We start from the raw sequence: 23,649 nt of genomic DNA on the forward strand, positions 1-23,649 counted from the left end.
AAATAAAATAAAATAAAATAAAATAAAATAAAATAAAATAAAATAAAATAATAACCGTCCTTGACTAAGTGGTTTAGGGGAATGCATAATAATTTGTTTTGCAAAGCAAAAAGTAAGCAATGAAATGATGTCTTTCTTTCACCTGAATTATTATTATTTTTTTACTTAAGAAGAAGAGAAGGAAGAAAAAGAAAAAGAGCATCTCCCTAACCCATGCTTTTTATTATTTTTTTAAATGGTGAATCTTGCTAGAACCATAATGAAGCTCTGAAAGAAATAAAAACTTACGATCAGAACAAGCATTATAGACATTTATGTAAAACTGGAAGTGAATAGTATTTTCCCATCTGTTACTAATTCATAACCGGATTCTCTCTGGTATTGTGACTGAAGTACATTTTTATAATTCATTTCTTGGCTTCAACTGTTGGGGAGTTCTCATCTTTGTTAATTTCACAACATCAGATGTTCATGAGGAAGTTACCATTATGACTCAGACTCAACATGTTATCAATTCCAAGAGGAGAGGATACAGCCAGATAAAGTGGTGAATCGGAGGGTTTAAAATAGAGCTGTATTTCTAAACGCTCTATGCTCCAGGAAAGAATTGGGGAAATGAGGACATGGCTCAGGGGCTGGATTTGAGGATCCCATATGCATGATTACAGAACACCAGGCCAGCCTGTGATCCAACAGCCCCGTTTGTGCTGGCACCTCGAGTGATGCCAAAACCCGTTAGCTACTCATTTGCAAAGGTGAACATTTGACGGAGTAGGAGTGATATGCGGCCTGGGTAGTGGGGACAGAGAGACAGAGAGATAGGGACAGAGACAGAGAGACACAGACAGAAAGTTGGGGCAGCGCTAAGCTTAGGCAGTCCCACACTTGGACATGCTAGTCTAGAAAAACTTCACCACTAAGAGTGAAGGGAAACCACTCTTAGTGACAACAACCACAACCAACATTTTCATGAATCCAAAAGTTTACACACAGGATATCATTTGAAACCATCGACTCCTTGGCTGACATTTGTGAGACGCATAGAGCAAGACAAAATCATCCTGAGCCTGATCAAGATTTATTGTATTAAGTCCAGTTCATGGAGTTTTTTAGTAAAGTGAATGCCCTTTTTGTTTTTCCCCCATCGTAATATCACTCACTAGGTTGATTTACAAGTCTCCTATGTTGTTAGGTAGAAGCTACAGGGTTTTTTTTTTTTTTTTTTACTATGAAAACAATATTTATTTGGTTACTTTATATGCCAACATAGTCTGATACAACAAAGTATAAGAGGAACATGTATGACATTTCCCAGAACACGAATCTTATATTATTGAACCAGCTGAGTTCATTTCTTTGAAGCTCTCTATTCTTTTTTCCCCCCTAGAACCATGTTACTGAACTTAAGAGGGGTTAGCAGGTATAAAGAATTAGCACAGTATTTTAGAAAAACATAGTACTTTCAAAATGAATCACATTTAAAAGTGTTTATATTGTCTGATACTGTTAGTACAAATGTAGGAATTCCTCCTAAGGAAATAACAACAATTTTTAAGAAAATGCTTTATATTCAAAGTTATTGACCACAATGCTACTATTCACCATAGTAAAACTTCAACCCCATCTCAATGGATCACCATGGTTATGAAAAATGTGGAATGCCAGTTCACTGGGGGTGCAGTGCTCCTATTTATTTTAATAATTTTTTATGAATATTATATAAGAGCATGGGAAGAATCTTCAAGAAAGAAGATTAGGCTAGTTAGGCATAGACACCTTATAACTGTCTGTTTCTTTGTGGTTATTTAAATGGAAAGCAGAAAGACAAAGAACAGAGAAATACACCAAACCAACAAATACTCTCCATGATGATTTTCAGACCTAATCCTACTCTCTTTGGGTTCAACCTTTTAAAAGCTAGCTGAACAAAATGGCAACAAAAATAATAAGAGTAACAGTAAAAGTTATCTTAAAGTTTGCTCTATAATAAAACTATAATTTAGATATTGTTCTTGTTTTGCAGATGAAAACACGGAAGGTTGGGAATATTCAATCACCTGTCTGAGTTCTTATAGCTACCGAGTGGTGGATGAAGCAAGTGAAGGCAGGTTGGTCTAGGTCTGTGTTATTGTGCAAACAGCATTTAATACGTTTCTTTTAAAAAATTATTTATTTATTTATTTATTTTTGAGAGACAGAGTGAGACAAAGTGAGAGTGGGGGAGGGGCAAGACACATCAGAGGCAAGCTCCAGGCTCTGAGCTGTCAGCACAGAAACCAACACGGGACTTGAACTCACGGACCGTGAGATCATGATGTCAGCCGAAGTCGGACGCTCAACCAACTGAGCCACCCAGGTGCCCCACATTTAATATGCTTCTTAAGGAGAAACCTGAAGAAAGGAAGGCTACAAGATATTAAGAGAGGCGACCAATAGGTATGGCAACTGAAAAACGAAAATGAAAATAGAAATTAAGGACATAATGAGCTCTGAGATAATCAGATACTCTTTGGAGAGGGGAAGAACTGATGAGAAATTTTAATCAGACTTTCTATATGCACATCTTTTATTAGTCTTTGCAGCATTATCTCCAATGACAACAAAAAGACACAAACAATAAAAATGTCCATCCATAGGGGAATGAGGGACTAAATGATGTTTTATCACTGTGATAGGATATTTTGCAGATATTAAAAATTATCATTATGAAAACTGGGTGGAAATATGTAAAATGTTTTTGATCAACTATGAAACGAACAAGGCATAACACCAAACGACATGGGCGATATTAATGCCATCCTGCTAAACTATGGGTCTATGCTCTTGGACTAGGTTAGGGCATATAGAAATGAAAACAATTGCATTGTGGATAATATTTATGCATTGAAATATAATTGGGCTATTATATCTTCCTTTCAATAATAGATATAAACACACACATATATTTTAGGTATCATGTGTTTCAGGTCTTTGCTCATTTTAATATATAGAGCTCAACCAGATAAAAGAATAAATTCCATGCATCCATCCAAATGTAATAGAATAATGAACCTATTGAATCTGTTATATAGTTTCAAAAAGTATTAACTGTTTTTTGTATAAGGCATTTGTATTACAGAAAAACCAATATGAGGTTTGGGAGAAATTAACACTGGAGATTATCCCCAAACCTGAGGTAAAGTCTCACATTAAAAGTTGAAAATCTATTGACTGACTCAGTTTAAAACCTATCACTCATCTTGGTCTTATATTTGAGCCACACATTGTGCCCATCTGTAGTTAGTGCAGGTAGGTATTAAGGTTTGACTCCAAAGAAAATAGAAAAAAGCTAAAAATCCTGTATCCTATTATCAGACAATTGAGTGTAACACGAATCAGGGAAAATGGTGTTGCCATGAGGACCTCAAGGCCCCCAGAAACTGACCCAAGATGACAGGTTAGAACCATGAGTAAGATTGAACTTCACCAAAAGGCATAACCACTTCAGTACCTGGCAAGTAAGTCTGATTCAATTACACTGACATTTCTGAGATATAGAAAGGAGAAGAATGAATTAGAACAACAGAAGATATTTCAGGGACTAGGGCTAAATACTCCTAGATATAGCAAGGAAAGTTAATTGATTAATTGATCCATCCAACCATCCATCCATCCATCCATCCATCCATCCATCCATCCGCCCATCCATCTATCTACCTACACACTCATCTATCCATTCATCCATGCAGCAAGCAAGTCAATAATTCATAATTTTGCAGGAATTGAAAGACCTTCATAATTTTTGAAACATAGTATAAGGGATTACTGACAAAGAGTTCAAAGTGTTGTGATGCCCTGTCAAAAGCTTACACTTTATCTTGAGCACAGTGGGAAACCAGTGAAGAATTTTGAGCAGCCAAGTGATAAGATGAGATTTGCCTTTAGGAATAAGTAGGTAGTAATTGGCATATGGTCACAAAAGGGCTATCGACTTTGATTTTCTGGAAAGACCAATAGAAAAGGGGAGTGTCTGAGTTGGCTGACCAAGCCTGGAGAGACATGTTCTAGCAGGGTGTCTGACACCAGGGCCTCAGAGCCTCCAATTATCTCAGGAAGCCATGCCTTTCTTCTTGAGCCATAAATAACTGGCACCTACCAATGAGACATTTAACTTAGCAGGTTCTGCTGAGCCAAGCCTCTGTTTCCCATGGTCTATCTTAACTAACATCTTAGGTTTCCATCGAACTAGCAGTAACATGATAGCATATAAGAGCTGAAGAATGCTGAAAAAATAATCAAGTCCCAATTTTTCCCACTATAAGACAGCATCGCACCCCTGCAAGGTATACACGGTCAAGAGCTAAGTAGGTAAAATGCCAACAGAGTGTTTTCACAGTGCAGCCAACCCATCTAATTTCAACTCTGCACACTTCCTTTGGACTTCGGATAAAGTGTAGAAGATTCACCGGCCATAGTCTGTTTCCTCTCCACTCACCAAACCCTCCTAGCAGTAACCCAAAACTATGACAGCTAAATATCATCTATGTTAAATTACTTTTTCACTAGTAGTTGATTTATAGTTGATTAGGTAATTAAATCAAATACAAGTGGGTGAAAGTAAATCTATTTTTATCATCCCTGTAAATTAAAAGTTCCGCATCATAAAAAATCATGACCATCTTGAAAATGACTAGTCAAGTGCCTTTTAGAGGCAAGCAGGATTTATTGTCAATTAACGTATTGAACTGTATAGTCAGCATAACCCTGTGCTCAAGACTTTTAAAATTATTGGCTTCCGCTCCTGAGCTGCTTCCTATCACGGTAATGAAATGTATCTAGCTATTCTCATATTGAACAATTCCGTAGGTTGGGTTTATATCTCACTATAACAACATTCCATTTTATTATTATCTCCAATCCCCTGTAATGAATACAAATACATTCCTTTTTTCCATCACGAGTTTATCAATTTTCATTGATTTGCCTATAATGAATACAGTCAGGAGAAGAAAGGCAGACAGATCATATCCATTAAAGTGCCTTTAGTTTCAAAAGTTTGTCTGTGGCATTGTTTAATTAAAAAAGAAAAAAGAAAGTCATCAGGAAACTAATTAAAAGGAGACATTACTTTCAGGCCTGCTTATAAACAAGAAGTCAATAATTATTGCATAAAGATGCTTGGGAGCTACGGCACTTCTATAAATGTGGCATTTGAATTCAGCCACCTGAAAACATAAAGTGACTAATTCTTAGCCTATGGATAATCCAATATGATCTAATTACAATGTTTCACATTTTTCTAAGTTTGTAAAGGTCAAATGGAACTGTAAAAGCTAAGATGTATTTATGACAAGTTCAATCTTTAAGACTAGGTGTTTTCGGAAGCATGTGTGCACTCTTGATTTTGGGCAAAACTCTATATAAACACACAGTGGCCGTGTGATGCTGAGAAATTCATGTGTATTTCCAGCTGTACAAATCTTCATCTGTAACATGGTTTTTCTGAGGTCTTTTCCAGAAAAAAGAAATGGTTTCCTATTCTAGGTACCACTGAATTAAGAGTGCAGCAAGGCGACTGGCTTTCCTAAAGCCACACTGCTCACGGAAGCCACATTGCCACGGAAGCCACACCGCTCATGGAAGCCACATTGTCCACGGAAGCCACATTGCCCCCAGAAGCCACACTGCTCATGGAAGCCACATTGCTCACGGAAGCCACATTGCTCACGGAAGCTTTGGACTCCAGGCCAACTGCTTGTTTCATCCGTACACAAGGCAGCAAGCACTCTCTCGAACGAATGAGAACATAGATCCCCGATTTCTATAGTGTCTCCAAAACTCTTTAACCAATATGATAATAACAATCCAAACGACCGTGCCTTCAGTGACATTCATGGGCCTATAACCATTACTGCCTCTGCGTGGGCTTAGTGTTTGCAACTCCACAGGATGGTCTCATTCAGGATAACATCAAGCAATTCAATGATATCTTAGAATTCTGAAGGAGGAAAATTTGTGAAACAGCTAAATATTCCAGATTTCCTTCTTGCTCACTCACTGTTTGGAGCTGACGGGTGTACCTTGGTGAGAATAGCATGTAGAACTTCTAACCTTGCTCTGAAAAAGATGCTGAAGGCGAATCTAGTTCTGATGTGCAAACGTCTTTCACGGGATAGACTTTCCCTTTCAGAAAGCTGCTGATTCCTTAAGCTTCTCTCCTCAGAGCACAGGACACAGAAACTGCCTCAGTTAGGGACAATCATGACATTTGTCACCAAAGACGTGGAAATACTAGGTAAAAACTGGGGCTGTCTCAGACAAAAAAGACATTCCTGTTTATAGTTCCTACTCCTCAGATATTCTGCCCCTAACCCATAGTAAGTACCTAATTGACTTTGTTGAAGGAATACGCTTTTATTTTTATTTTGCTAGAACTTTATAGTCAAAGAGTAGTCTGTGGGACACCAGCGTGAGCATCCCCTGGGAGCTGGAGAGAAATTCAGAATCTCACACCCCACCCCACATTTATTGAATCAGAATCTGCATTTCAACAAGGTCCCCCAGGAAATCCGTTTGCACATCAGAGTTTGAGAAGAACATACTGTGCTTGGCACAGACCCAGCACTTCCTTCCTTTTCCTGCCCAGTGTCATCAGCGGAGCAGTTTTGAAAAAATACAGATTCGCTATTCCCTATGACCTGGAATGGAACCAAAAGACGCTATCCAGCATGAACACAAGGGGATCTGTTCAAACTGTTCACTGAACCTTTGTAAAGGTGAAAATTTGGAACATCCTAATGGCCATCCGTGACAAGCTGACTGAGTGTGGTCAATCCAAACACTGGAATATCACACAGCAGTGAAAACTAAGGAATCGGTACTATACTCAATATGGCTACATCCCAAAATATGCAATTGACGGATCAAAGAAAACTGTGGAAGAGAATGTGTAGTTAAGTAATGTATACAGCATTAAAATATGCAGAGTGATACCAAAATTACCTATGGGCATCCTAGGATGTAGTAACAGCATGCAAACCTAGATCGAAAAAGCATACATGAAAAGCAGGATACAGGCTGCTCGCCCGTGGGGAGGGTGAAAGTTCACGACTGGCAGAGAGGGGGATGGCAGGGACTTTATACGTGTCCATGACGTGTTTATTTTTAGGCTTGGTGATAAATGCTTGTGTTTTTTTTTTTCTGTGAGTTTTGCTTGCTTGCAATATTTCATAGTAATAACTAGAATACAGTTTAATCAGTTTAAGAGGTCCTACTGCACAATATTCCCATTGAAATCACCAAGGAGGCCCAGGAATCAGCATAAGCACACGAGGTGATTCTTATGGGTAGATTGCCAATATGACTTGAGAAGAACAAACAAAAACAATCCTGGATCTATGATAAGATGTCCCACCTGGGATGCTTTTAGAAGCAGTATGCTGCCATGAAAGAACACAAATTTTGTATTCAGACAGGAATGGACTTGGAATTCAGTGTGGTTTAGAAGCATCCTTGGGTGACTCTAAACCCTACTTCCCTCACTAGCAACTGGAGTTTTTTTTTTTTTTTAATATTTATTTATTTTTGAGAGACAGAGCGTGAGCGGGGAAGGGACATAGAGAGAGGGAATCACAGAATCCCAAGCAGGCTCCAGGCCCTGAGCTGTCAGCACAGAACCCTATGTGAGGCTTGAACTCACAAACTGTGAGATCATGACCTGAGCCAAAGTTGGACACTTAACCAACTGAGCCACCCAGGCACCCCAGCAACTGGAGTTTAAGTATTAAATCCTGGCATGGGAAGCATTCTCCAAATGGGTATTATTTCTGTTGTTACAAAATACCCAAACTAAGTGTTTACCGATGAAGATGTAAACACCCCATTCGTGGAGTGTTCATTTATAGGGCGTCTTTCACATGCCAGAGACGCTGTACATGAAACGGTCCTGGCCTCTGTTCTCAAAAGAGTTAACTGTCAGCTAAAGAAGACAGACGCCATATGGGTAGTGCTGTGATTGTGAGAGGTCCCACCCTGTGTATCACACCCTTGAAAGGCATCTTCATTTATCATTATCCACTCGACTACGTCTCCTATATGATTCCAGAAGAGCTTCAAATCATCCTATTCTTTTCCCTGACCATAGGGGCTGGCATGTGACCCAGACTGGCCAATGCCTGCACTCTTCTCTGACAATACTAATTACTGGAAGAAAAGGGCATGTGATTTTAACTGGCCAGTCAGAGATCTTCCCTGAAATCTCTCTCCATGGATTCTAGAAGAGAAAAGTAATCTTTCCTCTAGGCTCTAAATGAGTGTGTTGTAAGCCTTCGCTGATTTTGGCTCTCCTTCGCTGCTTCCCAGTCACATCGAAAAAGCCATTGGAAGAGGGAGTTAGAAACTTAGATAATAGGTAATGAATCATCTGATGCCTTGGGCCCATTTCCATTCTTCCCAGCTACAGGAATCAATAAATCCTTTTTTTTTTCTTTTTTAACTTAAATACACATAGGTTAGATTGTCAGTCAGTACCAGCCAGCTTCACCTTGATGAAAACATACCCTAAGATAACCTCTCTTGTCGCATAATGTGTTTGGCTTCTGATTGCAATGTTGTCAATTATCATGAATTTGCAAGATTACAGGACACAATGCTAATGGTCTTTGTGTTCAATAGTTCCAAAGTGTTTCTTGCCCTAATCAATTATTTGATGAAATAATCTGAGAAATTGCCCCTGTACCACTAAGGAGTTGCACTGGGCTCCGAGGAGTAGAGATTCATTTACAATGGCTTGAACACACAAGAATTTATTCATTATTTATTCATGAGTGGTCTGAAGGTAGATCGTTAAGGGCTCTCTTGGTGCCTCCACAGGAGCGGCTGGGACAGAGGGTACCTTTTATGTTTCTATTTCACTAACCCTAACACTGATTTTCAGTCACAAATTCTCCTCACAGTCTAATATGGCTGCTGAGGTTCCAGCCATTGCATCCATATTATAAGAAGTCAAAAGGTGAAACGCAGTGATGACAGAAAAGGCAATTAACTCTAAGGCAATTCTTAGTAGCAGCCTCTTTTCAAAATCCCAAACAACACTTCCACTTACATCTCATTGACTAGAACTATAAATGACGTTGACAAATGCAAGTTGTTTGGACTTCATAGAACAACAATCTGAATAAAATAAACTTTTGCTACTAAGTAACAGAGGGAGAATGGGTATGAGGCAGGTAGCTAATAGTGGCTGTTATTCCAAGTCACTGTGGACCCTCAGTCTTGGGACACTCAACCCTGGTCAAACCACACCATCACGTTCCCAACCTTGAATGGGAGGGAAGCTCAGAGCTTCCCTCCACAATAAATGGAGGGGGGTTTAACCGGGAGTGTGGGAGCAGAGAGGAGCAGCTCTTGGTGTAGGCTGGTGGGGAGGGCTGCTTTCTGAGGGAGGACACATCTGAGCTACATCTTAATGGAAGAATCTGGAGTGGAGAATATTTCTGGCCCAGAGGCAACAAAGTATGCAAGGGGGGAAGTAAATGAAACTAAGTTAAATGCTCCCCTTCTGAGACCATTGCCCTAGAGCACAGTTGACTTTTTTTTTTTTTAATTTTAAAGGGCCAGATGGCACATATTTTAGACTATAGTTCTATATTCTCTATTGCAAGTATTCAATCTGTCTCCTTGTGACAAAGAAGAGGCTATAGACAATAGATAAAAAAAAATAGCTGTGACTGTGTCCCACTAAAAGTTCATTTACAAAAGTAGCAGCTGGCCTCAAGTTTCCAATCTCTGCCTTTGAGAAGAGGCTGAATTATCTTTCCATTCTCGTTGTAGAAAATGACATCCCCAAATTTGAGGCATATGAAGAAGGGACTGATAAGTACAAACACACAGGAAAATGTAGGGAAATCATACCATGGACCTACATGTCAAAAAAATTATAGAAACAGTGTTATTTTTCTGGGTTTTTGAAAACGTTGTGGTGATTTTCAGCATTTTAAAGCTTGAACTTCGTAATCTCTTCATTATTCAAAAGAAGTGTTTGCATGAATCCCTAAATTTCTATTAGTGCTTTTTTTTTTCTTTGTTAAAGAAGGCTTACCAAACCTGTCCAAGCTCTCCAACCTACAGAAACCAGATCCAACCCTGCCTGGAGGCAGGGGAACATTGCACACCGGGGGAACTGCAAGTAATTTGGTTTTGCTCACGGAAAATAGTGAAGCGAGAAGCATCCTAGTCATAAAACTTGGGCTGAAATCTGGGTGTTACTGCTTATTAGCTAAAAGACTGGGAGAAGTTATCTCGGCTTAGGTATTTCAGCTGTGCCATGCGGGTAGGCATTTCCCCGGCCTCGGAGGGTTGTGGAGGCAGGGGTGAGGTGAGATGATTCACACACGGGGTTAAGTGCAGGTGTAGCATCTGGTCCTACATTCATGCGAGTGGTGAGGATGACTATGGTGAGTAGGGCACGGAGGGACCAGGCTGGTGGCATGGAGGTGCCGGTGGGGCCAGATTCAGAAGGCTGTGGACACAACCATAGGACCCGGAATCTATCCTGGAGACAACCAGGAATACAGGAGTTTCAGCCCCAAACTGGCCCGGTGAGATTTTCAGGCGTTCCTGGAGCTGCGAATCACAGCTCTAAGAAAGGAGGCATAGTGGGCCCAGCTCAGTCAATTCCTGCTGTGTTAGCGAAGTTGGAGGTCTACTTTTCGAAAGCCCTCCTGGGGAAATCTTCTGCTGAGTTATATCAGCCGGCACCACGTCCCACAGCAGAAGGAAATGAAATGCATCAGCGAAGGCCTGGACGTGTCCCACAGGACTGGTGTCATTAAAGGTATCTATCCACGTGGCTGGGCATGGGAAGGCAGACGTGGGGTTTGCTGCAAAGAACTGCATCAGGGCCAAGTTCCTGGGTGTTCCTCAGTGCCCCAGATAGGGCCGTCCATCCCAGCAGAGACAGGGCAGGTGACGCCTGGGCTCCCCGTTCCTTTATTCAAAGCTCAGTTAATGATGGAAGCCAGGTCAGGCAATGCTATCAGAAAATGCCCAGACACAGTTGTGCTTTTAGGTATGAAAACTACCTGACCATGGGGGCCTCGTCCAGACTGGAAAGCAATATTCTCGTATTCTCTGCTGGTGCTTCATGTGTTTTTCCTTCGCAGCTTTTAACACAGTTGCAATAATAATAATAATAATAATAATAATAATAATAATAAACCTTTTGGGTAACACTTTGTTAAATATCAGGCCATCACCTCAAGCACTTAGCTCTGTAATGCTAGAGAATGTTTCTGCTTAATTCACTTCTGTATCCCCAGTAGCTTGCATGGTAAGGGCACACAGACTCGATGATATTTACTGTATAAATAACTCAATAATTTAGGAGGGATCCTCCTGGCAGGTTTAGGGAGTCAGGTGAGAGAGCCTTTTTACCTGTTGAGATGCCTCATTAACCCTGTATTAACCTCGTCCATAATTCACTTCTTCACTCATTCATTCTTTTCCAGTTTTTAAAGCATCTTTATTGACATATAATTCATACAGCAGGCAATACACCCATTTGAAATGTATGATTCAATGGCTTTTGGTATATTTACAGAGTGGTACATCTATCACTACAGTCCATTTTTAGGACATTTTCGTTCCTGAAAGGAAACTGCACCCCTCCTTAGCTGTCTCCCTGGCACCCCTGTCCTAGCCCCGCACCCTTCCCAGCCCCAGGAACTCACCAGTCTGCTTTCTGTATCTATGCATTTCCCTCTTCCAGGCATTTCATGTAAATGAAATCATATAATATGTGGTTCTTTGTGCTAGCTTTTTTTCACTTAGCATCATGATTTCAAGGTTCATCCATATTGCACTGTGTATCGATACTTTGTTTCTTTTTATGGACAAATAACATTCCACTGTATGGATATACCACATTTTATTTACCCATTCATGAGTTGATGGACATTGGGCTGTTTCCGTGTTGGAGCTTTTATGAAACTCATGCATTCTTTTTTTTTTTTAATTTTTTTAAGTTTATTTATTTATTTTGAGAGAGAGAGAGAGAAAGAGATAGGTGGGGAGGGGCGGGGGGGGGGGTGCCAAGAGAATCTCAAGCAGGCTCTGCATGGTCAGCACAGAGCCTGACGCATGAGTCACAAATGGTGAGATCATGACGTGAAGCCAAAACCAAGAGCCAGACGCTTAACCGAATGAACCACCCAGGCGCCCCGAGACTCATGCATTCTTACACGTTGATTGGCACCTACTATTTGCTGAGCACCCTTCTTGGGCCCTTATGTGCAGTTAAGTAGGAGTTGGTCTCTGTTGGGTAGAATATTGCAGCTTTTGGGAAGAGGGCCATAGTTAACATCTAGATAACTTAAGAAGTGCTAAAGAAATGTCTTTAGCCCAGACATAGGAACAGATAAGTTTGCAGCTGAGAGGACGGAGTGTGTGATTGAAGCTGGCAAAGTGTGAGTTTAGTGGAAGTGCTGAGGAGGTTGCCCAAGGCAGAGGGAACACAGTGAGTAGATGTGTCCCTTGTGGACGCACCATGTGTGTTCAGGGCACAGTGAGTAGGTGAGGGTGGCTGCTGGTTAGAGCATAGGGGTGGGGTGATGGGGGTGAGGCTGACAGGAGCTTCTCCATGCTGGGATTTGTAGGCTGAACAGTGAAAAGCAAGTCTTTCTCTCCCCGTACCCACTGGACCCCCTCACCCAGGCCCTTTCTCTGACACACTAAACAACAAACATGTACTGAACACTTATCACGTCTAGATCCCAGGAGCAAAATCGGGAAAAAGACAAAAAGTCTTTGTACTCACAGAGGTCACATTTTAGTGTGGCAAGAAAAACGAGACGTTAATGAAGAAGTGTATAATATATTTTCCTGTCCTTTTTTTTTTCAACATATAAAGGATTGGCCTATTTATGCTGCCCTATAACTTGCATTTTTATTTTTTTACTTAAAAAGACATCTCGGCAAATTGATCCATAAAAGAACTTAATCGTTCACCTTATGCTTTTTTTTTTTTTAAAACCACAAAGCATTCCTGCTGGAGTCAGCATAATTTATTTAAACAGTGCCAGCTAATGATCATTTAGGTTTTTTCCAGTTTTTACGGTGAAAGGCGTTGCAGTGGATACACTTGACGAGGATACCCAAAGGTAATTTAGTGGAATTGGAATTTCAGAGTCAAGAGCATGGGCATTTTTTAGTGGTAGATGTTCACAGATTGTTCTTCAGAGGGGCTGCTGTGTGCTGTGTGTATTTCCAGGAACAAAGTACAAAAGTGTCGTGTATTATGTTACCACCCTTTCACAGGGCCACCAGCCTGCCCAAGTGTGCATTTTGGAAGTATTGCAGAGAAGCCGCTATGACTTGGAGTGGGGTGGGGGTGGGGGGTGGGGAGAGACTAAGCCAGAGAAACACAGGTCTGCAGTTACCCAGGGTGAGAGATGATGTGTCAGGGGTGGAGGGCTAGGTCTGGATTTAAGCAACAGAACTCAGCCACACTGCCTATGGAAATGAGGGGATGGAAGGTCTCAAACACATAGATTGAGGGGTAGAAGGAACCTGAGAAGCGTCTGCATCCAAAAGACGGGAAACAGTCTTGAAGGAGGGATCCACTCTGGACTCTCAGAAGCCAGCAACGTGCCTTCCAAAGGCACAGCTTCAGAACGGATGGGAGAGCTAATAACCTTGAATGTCTCGGAGTAAAGCCTGAAGAGACAAAAGTCCCAAATTATCCGTGTGGGAAATGGTGCCTGCTTCTGCAAAGAGGTCCTGGACAGGACTTCTTGTCTCAGGGAGCATATGGAGCAAGGAGTTCTCTCTGAAGAGGAAACAGTGTGGTGCAGGACCGCCAGGAAGCCAGACGACATTCTTGCAAGCCAGAGGCTTCCTCTGCATTGCTATCACTGCAACCAAATGGGGCTTCGCCTGAGGGGTTCCCAAGTGAAACCCCAGCACATTATCTTCCCATTTCTCAGACTCCACTTGGAGACACAGTCAAGACATTCTGAATTCTAGAAAATTCTACAGCTTGAAATGTAGACCCAAATATCCATTTATAGTTCTGATAAACCACATTCTACTAGATCAACACTCCCACCAGGAAAAACTGACAAGAGCGTATTCTAATACAAGGTATTTGGTAGTTATCACAGAAGCTGTGACTTAGTAGAGGCAAGGTCCTACAGCCAGGTGAAACTTACTGAGGTCAGTCCAGGAAGTATGAGAGCCTGAGCAGAAAGTGGCTGCTAAGAGTCAGAGAAGGTGACCAAAGCTTTTGTCAGTTTCACAGCACCATGGAGGCTAAAAAGAAAAGCAAATACAAGGTTCAGAATTACCCAGACAACCAGGACCCAAGTGGAGAAGATCCAAGAAAGAAGGTAAGTCTAGGAATGGAGGCTGATAGTCTAAGCTAGTGTTCCCCTCGAATTATTCATTGATTTGTAAGACGGGAGACAGGATGAGAGACTGAAAACACCAGGCAGAAAGTCATGGATGGGAGGCTGAGAAGCTAACCAAAAGTTCAGAAGAAGTAGAGTTTGGGGTTCAGGACTGATTAGAGGGAGAAGCTCTAGTAAACGTGGCAAGCATTCCACTGGGCAGCAGAGGATTATGCCCCAGGAGTGGAGAAGAAATGAAACAGAAATGTTCTTACATGGCTCAAACATACTTTGAAACATCTTGATTCTTGGGGCGCCTGGGTGGCTCAGGTGGTTAAGTGTCTGACTCCTGATTTTGGCTCGGGTCATGATCTCATGGTTTAGGGGATCAAGCCCCATGTTGGGCTCTGTGCTGACAGTGCGGAGCCTGCTTGGGATTCTTTCTCTTCCTCTCCCACTGCCCCTCTCCTCTTGCTGTCTTTCTCAAACAAACAAGCAAACAAATGTAAAAAAATTAAAATAAAGAAACACTTTGACTTTTGACCATTTTGACGATCTACCCCTACCTGAACTTCCTGCTATAAGGTAAATATATACTTCAAGAAGAAAGACAACAGCATCCAGAGCCTCTACAAGATTTAAAATACATGTATGGTATTCATCCAAAAATTACCATGTTTACCATGACATGAGACCCATAGAAAAAATAAACAACAGAAACAGAGTCAGAGTGATCCACAGGACATCAAACACCGACTGGAAAACAACTATAGTTAGTTCGTCAAGAAATGAATGACGCGATAGAAAATTTAGAAAGATAACAAATACAAAGAAACTAAGACTAAGAAAAAAATCAAATTCACATTGCAATAATGTGTAACTCACAAAGCAGTCATATACAGAGAGAGAATTAATGAATTGGAAGATAAATCAGTATAAAGCATCCAGACAAAAGTTCAAAGAGGAAAAAGGAGGAATAAAAAGCATAAAAGTGGCATATGGGACACAGTGTTTTGATCTAACAAACATGCTCCTAGGATATCAGAATTGGATGACAGACAGAAGGGGACAGAAGCAATATGTGAAGAAACAAGAACTGGCAATTTTTTAAAACTGATGAAAGACATCAAGCCACAGATTCAAGAAACATTACCAACTCAAGTGAGATTCACACAAAGAAACCCACACTGGGTGACCTTTTGGTAAAAGTTTTGAAAACCAAAGACAAAATCATAAAAGCAAACAGAGAAAACAAACACATTATCTTCAGAATAATGATAATCAAGATGGCATCTGATTCTCAGGAAAACATGGAAACCAGAATATAAACACGGAGTAAAAGTAACTGTCAACAGTTTCCTGTAAAACAAAAAAGTATATTTGAAAAGTGAAGGCAAAAATAAGGATGTTTCAAGGAAAACAAATCCTGATATAATTTGTAGCAGACCTACACTAAAAGAAATACTTAACAAGGGTTCTTTAGGCCCAGGAAAAATCATTTCTAGATGGAAGCATGGAAGTACAGAAGAGAAGGAAAACCAATGAAAAATTTGAATATATGTGAACAGATACATGTATAAAATGTGTATCTACTGACTACAAAGAATGATAATATTCCCTTAGGTGATTTAAAATACATGTATAGATACATAACAAGTATATGACAAAAGGCAAGAGGAAATAAATGGAGTTAAAGTATACCAAAGTTCTAGCATCAGGAAAGGAGTGAGAGCAAGTATCTCTCATTTGACTATGGGCAAAGACACATGCTGTAAACTCTAGATATTAAAAGAAGACTAAAAGTATGCAAAGTTATTATATCAGGAGAAGGGGGACATGACGTGACAAAAATACTCTAATAGATGTCGAGTAAAAGTAAGAAAAGGGACAGAGGATAAATGGGACAAATAGAGAAAACAGTAAAGTGGTAAAGTTACATCTAAAAATATTATATATTATACATAAATATAAATAGATGTCAAGTAAAAGTAAGAAAAGGGACAGAGGATAAATGGGACAAATAGAGAAAACAGTAAAGTAGTGAAGTTACATCTAAAAATATTATACATTAAATATAAATAGATGAATTAATCAAATAAAAGACAAAGATTGTCAGAATCGAATATAGACAGATACAGATGTGTAGATGCATTCTTCTTTACAAAAGTACTTCTCAGATGTGAAGATAAATTGATGTTAGAAATCAAGGTATGGAAAGGATATGCCATGCAAACACTATCCAAAAGAAAGCCAACATAACTATAAATGTGGACCCAAGGGAGATTGTAGCTGGGCACAGTGGATGGTGTCAGCACAGGGAACATCTGGGATTTATTCATTTATTCAACATACGCTTGCTACATATCTACTGTGTTGAGGAAGAAGGACAGCTGTCAGGAGCAGGAATTTCAAGCATCAGGGAAAGGAGCTGGGGAGATATTTCAAAATAGGGAGGGGTTCATGGCTACCCATCTCAGCCCCATGAGATAGATCAGACTTCTTTACAGGGCAGAAGTTCTTTGTTTTTTTTTTCTTAGTACAGTTCTTTTTTAAAAAGCTAAGAAAGATTTGGATAACCTGGGACAAAGGGGTGAATAAAACAAGTGTCCTTGCTTGAACTTGCCTTTTTACTAGGATAATCTTAACAATAAGGGGTAGTTGTGGGTTCCGCATCATCATGAATATGGCTGAGACCAGCCCACTTAAACCTTTCTCTACTGCCATTGGATTCCTGTTTCTCTCCAAACAAGGCAGTTCTTTCTGGGCTAACGGAGGTGAAAGAGGAGGACAACTAGGAGTTTCCAGAAGTTACTGGGATTCTATCATCGTAAAGTATCAGACAGCCATCTCAAAAGCCCAACTTGAGAAGGCTTGGCCCTCTGAGAACTTCTGCGCATGTTCTAAGATTCAAGAAGAAGAAGAATTTATGTATGGAGGGCTTACCCTCACAAAAGGATTTGTGCTAAATTCTTTAAATGTTTTTATTTTGATTTACTCTTTATCATGACCCGATATTCATCCCCAAATGAGGAAACTGAATCTTAGATCAAGCAACCTGCCAAAGCGATCTGATTTGGTAAGTGTCAAGTGGACAGATGAAGGTCTGGGTGGAAAGGACATCTTTATGGTCCTCTTTTGCTCTCGTCTCCCCCCGTCTCTTCCGCAAAGACTACCAGTAAATTAGGAATACCCACCCCCAATCCCTACATCCTACATGCATGCAAGACCGTGTTTCAGGGGGTTGAGTCTCTCTGCCTCAGCGTGAGATTACAGTTTATTCTCCAATTAATTTTGCAGCAGCCTCTTTGGCTAATAAAGTCTAAACAAAGAGCATTTAATCCAATTCATGGGTTTTTTTCCTCCATCGTGAGCAGCCCGTCACACACAATCAGATTGCGCATGCAAAGCACAGAGGAGGCAGGAGTCAGCCCCACCTGCTTAGCGGGGGTGCAGGCGGAAGGCTCACAGTCGAACATTTGGCTGTGCAGATGGCAGACATGGGGAAGACATGGGGGAAAACCACTCTCTGAATCCAGCGCAGCGCAGGGAAGGGGCCATTTGGGGGCTGCAGGCAGCGAAACACTTCTTCATGCCTCTTGACTTGGTCCAGGCAATGGGTGGTGAGGCCACTCAGAAAGAAATGACATGAAAAGTACAATCGGCCTCCTATGTGACAGACACGTTAACAGCATGTGATCTCTAATTATCAAGCGATCATCAGAGATAGAGACTGGCTTTCCTTTTTTTTTTCCAGGTGAGAAAAATGAAGACTCAGCAGGTAAAGTGACTTTCTTATAGTCACAGAGCTAATAAGTAGAATTGTAGGGGCTCAGATTCATATCTCCCGGATTCTCTTCTCTGCACCAGGCCTATTGAAAAAAAGGCTCGAAAAACCTCCATTGGGCAATTGATCTGTGCCCCACCCTGGACAAAATGCTGGGTAGAGATGCCAGAAATGTGGAAGGCACCTTGCCTTTAAGGAATGCATGATATAGATAGGGAGATGAGAATTAATATATTGGGACTAATTAAAAGATAGTGATGGGCTGAGCTGTGTGTGGCCTCGACTCCAGATAATTTAGAAAAGGACAGATAACCACAGGCCAGTGCAACCAGAGCAGCCCTGAGGCTCACAGAATATCAGAATCAAATCTAAGTGTGAACATACATCGCTTCAGGCCCCGGAGGAAGACTGCATCTGATTCCTGCCTCTGCCCAGTGCTTTGATCACCGTCAGGAAATAATTGCTAAATATGTACATAGAAATTAACCTTTAAAGAATAAATAAAGAAACACGTCCATTATGACTTTGTTTTCTGGGTCATGGACTCTGTGCAGAAATGTATAAAAGGAATGATCCCACTTCTGAAAAAAAAAAAGAAGCACATACAATTTCTGAGGGTCCAGGTTTCGCTAGAAGCCAATTCAAGAGTATGATGTTCAACACCAGAGGATGATTCAGGTGGCTGTGACACATGTGTTCAATGGAAAGGCACACAGTTCAAAAACATAATGTTTATAATAACATTAAGGAACACAGGTTGGTTATAGAGGTAAAGGAAATCAAGGTACGATGCAACAGTTTTGCAGAACCTATGATCTCAACTACGTATAAATTCCCGGTAAAGAGGTTTGTTTCTAGCAAGACTGCTCAGGCCCATCCCTACGTCTTCATCAGCAGAGTGGCCTTGAATAAGCTACATAATCTCTTGGTGCTCAGTTTCTTCATTTTTAAAATGGCACCTACTGCATAGGGTTATTTTTGAGAATGAAGTGGGAAAATAAATATACTCTAGACAAAGCACTTCAAACACTGTCCGGCATTGAGAGAAGCCCTAAATAAACATCATTATCATCACCATCCTCCTTACTATTCTATTTACTTCAAAAATCACTCTGTAGTTTAGTTTATCATTTTCTCTCTCTCTCTCTCTCTCTCTCTCTCTCTCTCTCTCTCTCTCTCACACACACACACACACACACACACACACACACACGCACTTATAAAATCAACCCCTGGGAAGAAATAGAATTGGTTTTGGAAAATGATGGTGCCTTGATAAACAAGTGCTTCAAATATTTTTTCAACAGGTATATATGTATATATTCCTATAAATCAAATTAGAGACAAATGTGTAGTATTATTGCAAACGTGAGCCATTCCTTCCTCTACACACTCTGTCCATAACCTGGAATATTTCCTGAATAATAAAATTATTGCCTTTTCAGAAGAGACTGTCTATGTTGAGTCCCACCATTTACTTGACCTCTCTAAGAAGAGAGAGGAAATAGGCAAACGTCCGTTGAATATTGCAGAAGCCACATTCAAAGACTGATGCCTGATGGATCAGCTCACTACCTTGCAGGGTTTCATGTGTGCCATTTATATTCCGAAGTGATTGGCTCCCTCTATTTCCCAGGTTCACAGCATCCAAATGGAATTGCCCTGTTACCATTTAGTTAAGCAATGGGACGAAAAGCTGGGACTATTAAACATCTTTTTCAAATGTTAAGTCTTCCATTGCTTAAGTGTACTTGCTTCAGCATTCAAAAAATACTATTTTGGCATGAATATTTCTGCCTACTCCCCTCCACAGGCGTGGCTGGGGGCAATTAGCAAGGCCAGGCAAGTTGCCATTCAAAGGAAGATAAGAGGAAGCCCGACATTGCCAGGGGACAAAAGTACATGTTAGAGGAATAAGTGAAGCAAAGTTTCAAAATTCACAAAGCTTAAATTACCCACACAACAGAATTCCTATGAGAGTTTTTTGGTGACTGATAAAGTCAGGATAAAATGGGCAGAGAGGCACACATGTGTTCCCTGATGAAAAGGAAATCTCAGAACCATCAGGAAGGAAAGGAGAAAGAGGATATTCGTCAGAAAGTACAGCCTCTAGTACTGTCTTAGACTATGAGGAGAGGCAGAACGTCGAGTGTTTAGGTAAAACAATGATCTCTCAAATGGTTCTGTGTTTTCAGTAGGATATACCCAATGTCCTCAGTCAAAGGTAGGAGGATAGTGATATACTCTCGAGCAATAGTAGGAAAGAAGAAACGTCTCACATTATCATCTCTATTTATTAAATAAATATTTATGGAGCATCTTCGGTCTATCATCCTTGTTCTGGGCACAGTCTTTTCCTAGCAGTGAGAAACACAGGCTTTGTTAAGAAAGAAATACAGATAATTAGCAAGCTGCATACAAGTATAGTACAAAAGCAATTAGTATTATGTGCTATTAATGACATAAAACAGGGTGAAATGCTAGTTCCTGGGCTGACTGGGGAGGACCTATCAGAGGAAGTGACATATGAGCAGAGGTTGAATAATGACAAGGAGCCCCCTATTTCATTACTTGAAGACAATATGTTTCAGATATTGGCCTAGAGGGACCAAGAAAAGTCTCCAAGGATGAGTCCAGTTTGTCGAAAGAGCAGGAAGAAGCCCAGAGTGACTGAAATGCTTATGGAGAAGAGTGGTGGGCAATGGGGATATCCCATGGAGGAGACAGGAACTTGACTGCATTTCTGTAATCCACTCATCTATGCTATGATATAAAACAGCATCTAGAATAAGATGATCCAACTTATATAAAAAATGCTGGTCGTTGGATCCGAAATTTTTTGGGGGGTAACTACTTTAAAAAGTCTCCTTAAGGGGTGCCTGGATGGCTCAGTCAGTTAAGCGTCTGACTTCGGCCTAGGTCATGATCTCATGGTTCATGGGTTTGAGCCCCACGTTGGTCTCTGTGCTGACGGCTCACAGCCTGGAGCCTGCTTCAGATTCTGTGTCTCCCTCTCTCTGTCTCTGCCCCTCCCCTGCTTGCACACTGTCTCTCTCTCTCTCTCTCTCTCTCACTCAAAAACAAATAAACATGAAAAAAATTTAAAAAAATAAAAATTCCCCTTAAGGCAAAAAAGGGCTTAATTGAATGAATTGTAGAAAATCCAATGGTTAAAATCTGATTGATTTTATGATCAGTCAGGATGAGCTGGATTATGCTGCAGTAACAAGCATTCCCTTCATCTTAGTAGCTTAAGAAAAGAAAACATTTTTATTTATTACCCTCATTATGTATCCACTACAAGTCAACATGAGAATTTTGATTATTCTAGTTAGTTGGGAATCTAGGCTGATGGAATAATTATCATCTAGAACATCCCCGATGGCTGCTGTGCTATGAGAGACTTCTGGAGAATCTTCCACTGGCAGTTAAAATCCAGTGTGAAAAAATAAATATATAAACATAAAAATAAAATCTCCAGTGTGGATGAGACATTCACAAATGTGCTTTTGCTGACTATTCAGAGAACAGAACTAATCACTTAATCCTGTTCAGTGGCATAGTCCTCAAGAAATGAAATTCTACTAGGTGTTCAAAGGAAGGTAAAAATGGGATATATTTGGTAAATTCCTCTGATGACAATCACAACTCAAAGTGAAATTCTTTTTCCTCTCTTATGACATTATTTTTAAGAAATCTCTACACCCAACATGGGGCTTGAATTCATAACCCTGAGATCAAGGGTGGCATGCTCTTCCAACTGAGCCAGCCTGGTGCCCCGGAAGTGAAGTTGTTTTTCAACATTTACTTTCTTCTTCCTCAAATACCTACGATGTACCTAGCAAACCTGCTCCATTTGGGAAAGTGATAAAGGTGAAGCTAGCTGAGTTGTAAAAGTCCAGGGCACCAGTAGTATACCAGTTGGTCGCAGGCTCTGAGCCACAGCCTCGTTATCATATGTTGAGCGCCTATGATATCTGTGTCAGACTCTGGATTTTACTTATTTCACTTACTTTTCACCACTACTCTAAGAAAAAGGTACAATTAATTACATTTTACCACCATAGGAATGTATGCTCTAGACTACTGGGCAACTTGCTTAAGATCATGCTGCTCTCCCTGTTTGTTGTTTTTTTTTAAATGTTTATATTTTATTTTGACAGAAAGGGAGAGAGTGAGGGATGGGCAGAGAGAGAGAGAGAGAGAGAGAGAGAGAGAGAGAATACTAAGAAGGCTCTGTGCTGACAGCACAGAGGCCGACATAGGGCTCAATCCCATGAACCTTGAGATCACATGCTGAGCCAAAATCAAAAGTCAGACACTTAACCAACTGAGCCACCCAAGTGCCCCTAAAATCATACTACCCTTAAATGTTGGATGCCAGGTCGACCTGATGCCAAAGCTCTACAGTAGTCTTCACTTTGGTATTGAAGGTATGGTTGTTTCAGAAACATAACCAAGATACGTCTTCATCATTCAGGGTTAATTGATGAAGTTCTTCCACAGATTTTTGCCTTTGGACACATCATTACTTCTTTAATTCAACTATATTTTATACTTAATGAATTTAGTAATGTTTTCATCCAGTGAACTGAAAGTTCGATGGATGAGAATTTGTCAGGAAGTGGGTGGGCCAAAGAAACCAGAGTTGATAATTATATGATGTGCTTACAAAAAGAAAAAAAAAAAGAAAGAAAAAAAGTTTGGAAGCCACTATCCCACCTCCCCTTCCCCCATGTGGTACAGTCCCAGCAACACTAATAGGAGTGTGACATACAAAACCAATTATTTCTTTTTCAGGAGACATATTTTCACTTAACACTTTTGGATGACGATGATGATGATGATGACGATGTACACTGTAAAAAGTGATCCATCATCAGAATAAGCCCTCTGCCCAGGATCAGAAGTCCTGGGACATTTGTGTGAACTAGCTTGTCAGCTATTTAGATTGTGATTCTCCTGGGAAAAAATATATCTACAAATTAAATCCAGGACTAACCTTAATAATGTTTATTTTCTTTCTTTCATGGCAAAAATCCTGGTTCCCAATAGCACCAACATATTTGTACTCATTTGCGTTCATCTCATACCATTTGCACAACAGACCCAGAGTAACAACAGCAGCACAACTATGAACAACATGATTTCTTAAAATGACTTCCACCAGTCCCTGTAGATGGCAGAGTATATCTCATTAGAGATGAAGAGTCAAAGTTGTTATTTAAAAAAAATTTTTTTTAATGTTTATTTATTGTTGTTTTTTTTTTTGAGACAGAGAGACAGAGAGACAGAGAGAGAGAGAGAGAGAGAGAGAGAGAGAGAGAGAGAATGAACAAATGAACATGAGCAGGGGAAGGACAGAGAGAGAGGGAGTCAGAGAATCCGAAGCAGGCTCTGGGCTCTGAGCTGCCAGCACAGAGCCTGATGCGGGGCTGGAACTCATGAACCTTGAGACCATGACTTGAGCCAACGTCAGACTCCCAACTGACTGAGGCACCC

The sequence above is a fragment of the Herpailurus yagouaroundi genome, unplaced genomic scaffold (genome assembly GCF_014898765.1).
Source record: "Herpailurus yagouaroundi ecotype Mexico unplaced genomic scaffold, PumYag 222, whole genome shotgun sequence".
In the NCBI taxonomy this organism is placed as follows: Eukaryota; Metazoa; Chordata; class Mammalia; order Carnivora; family Felidae; genus Herpailurus; species Herpailurus yagouaroundi.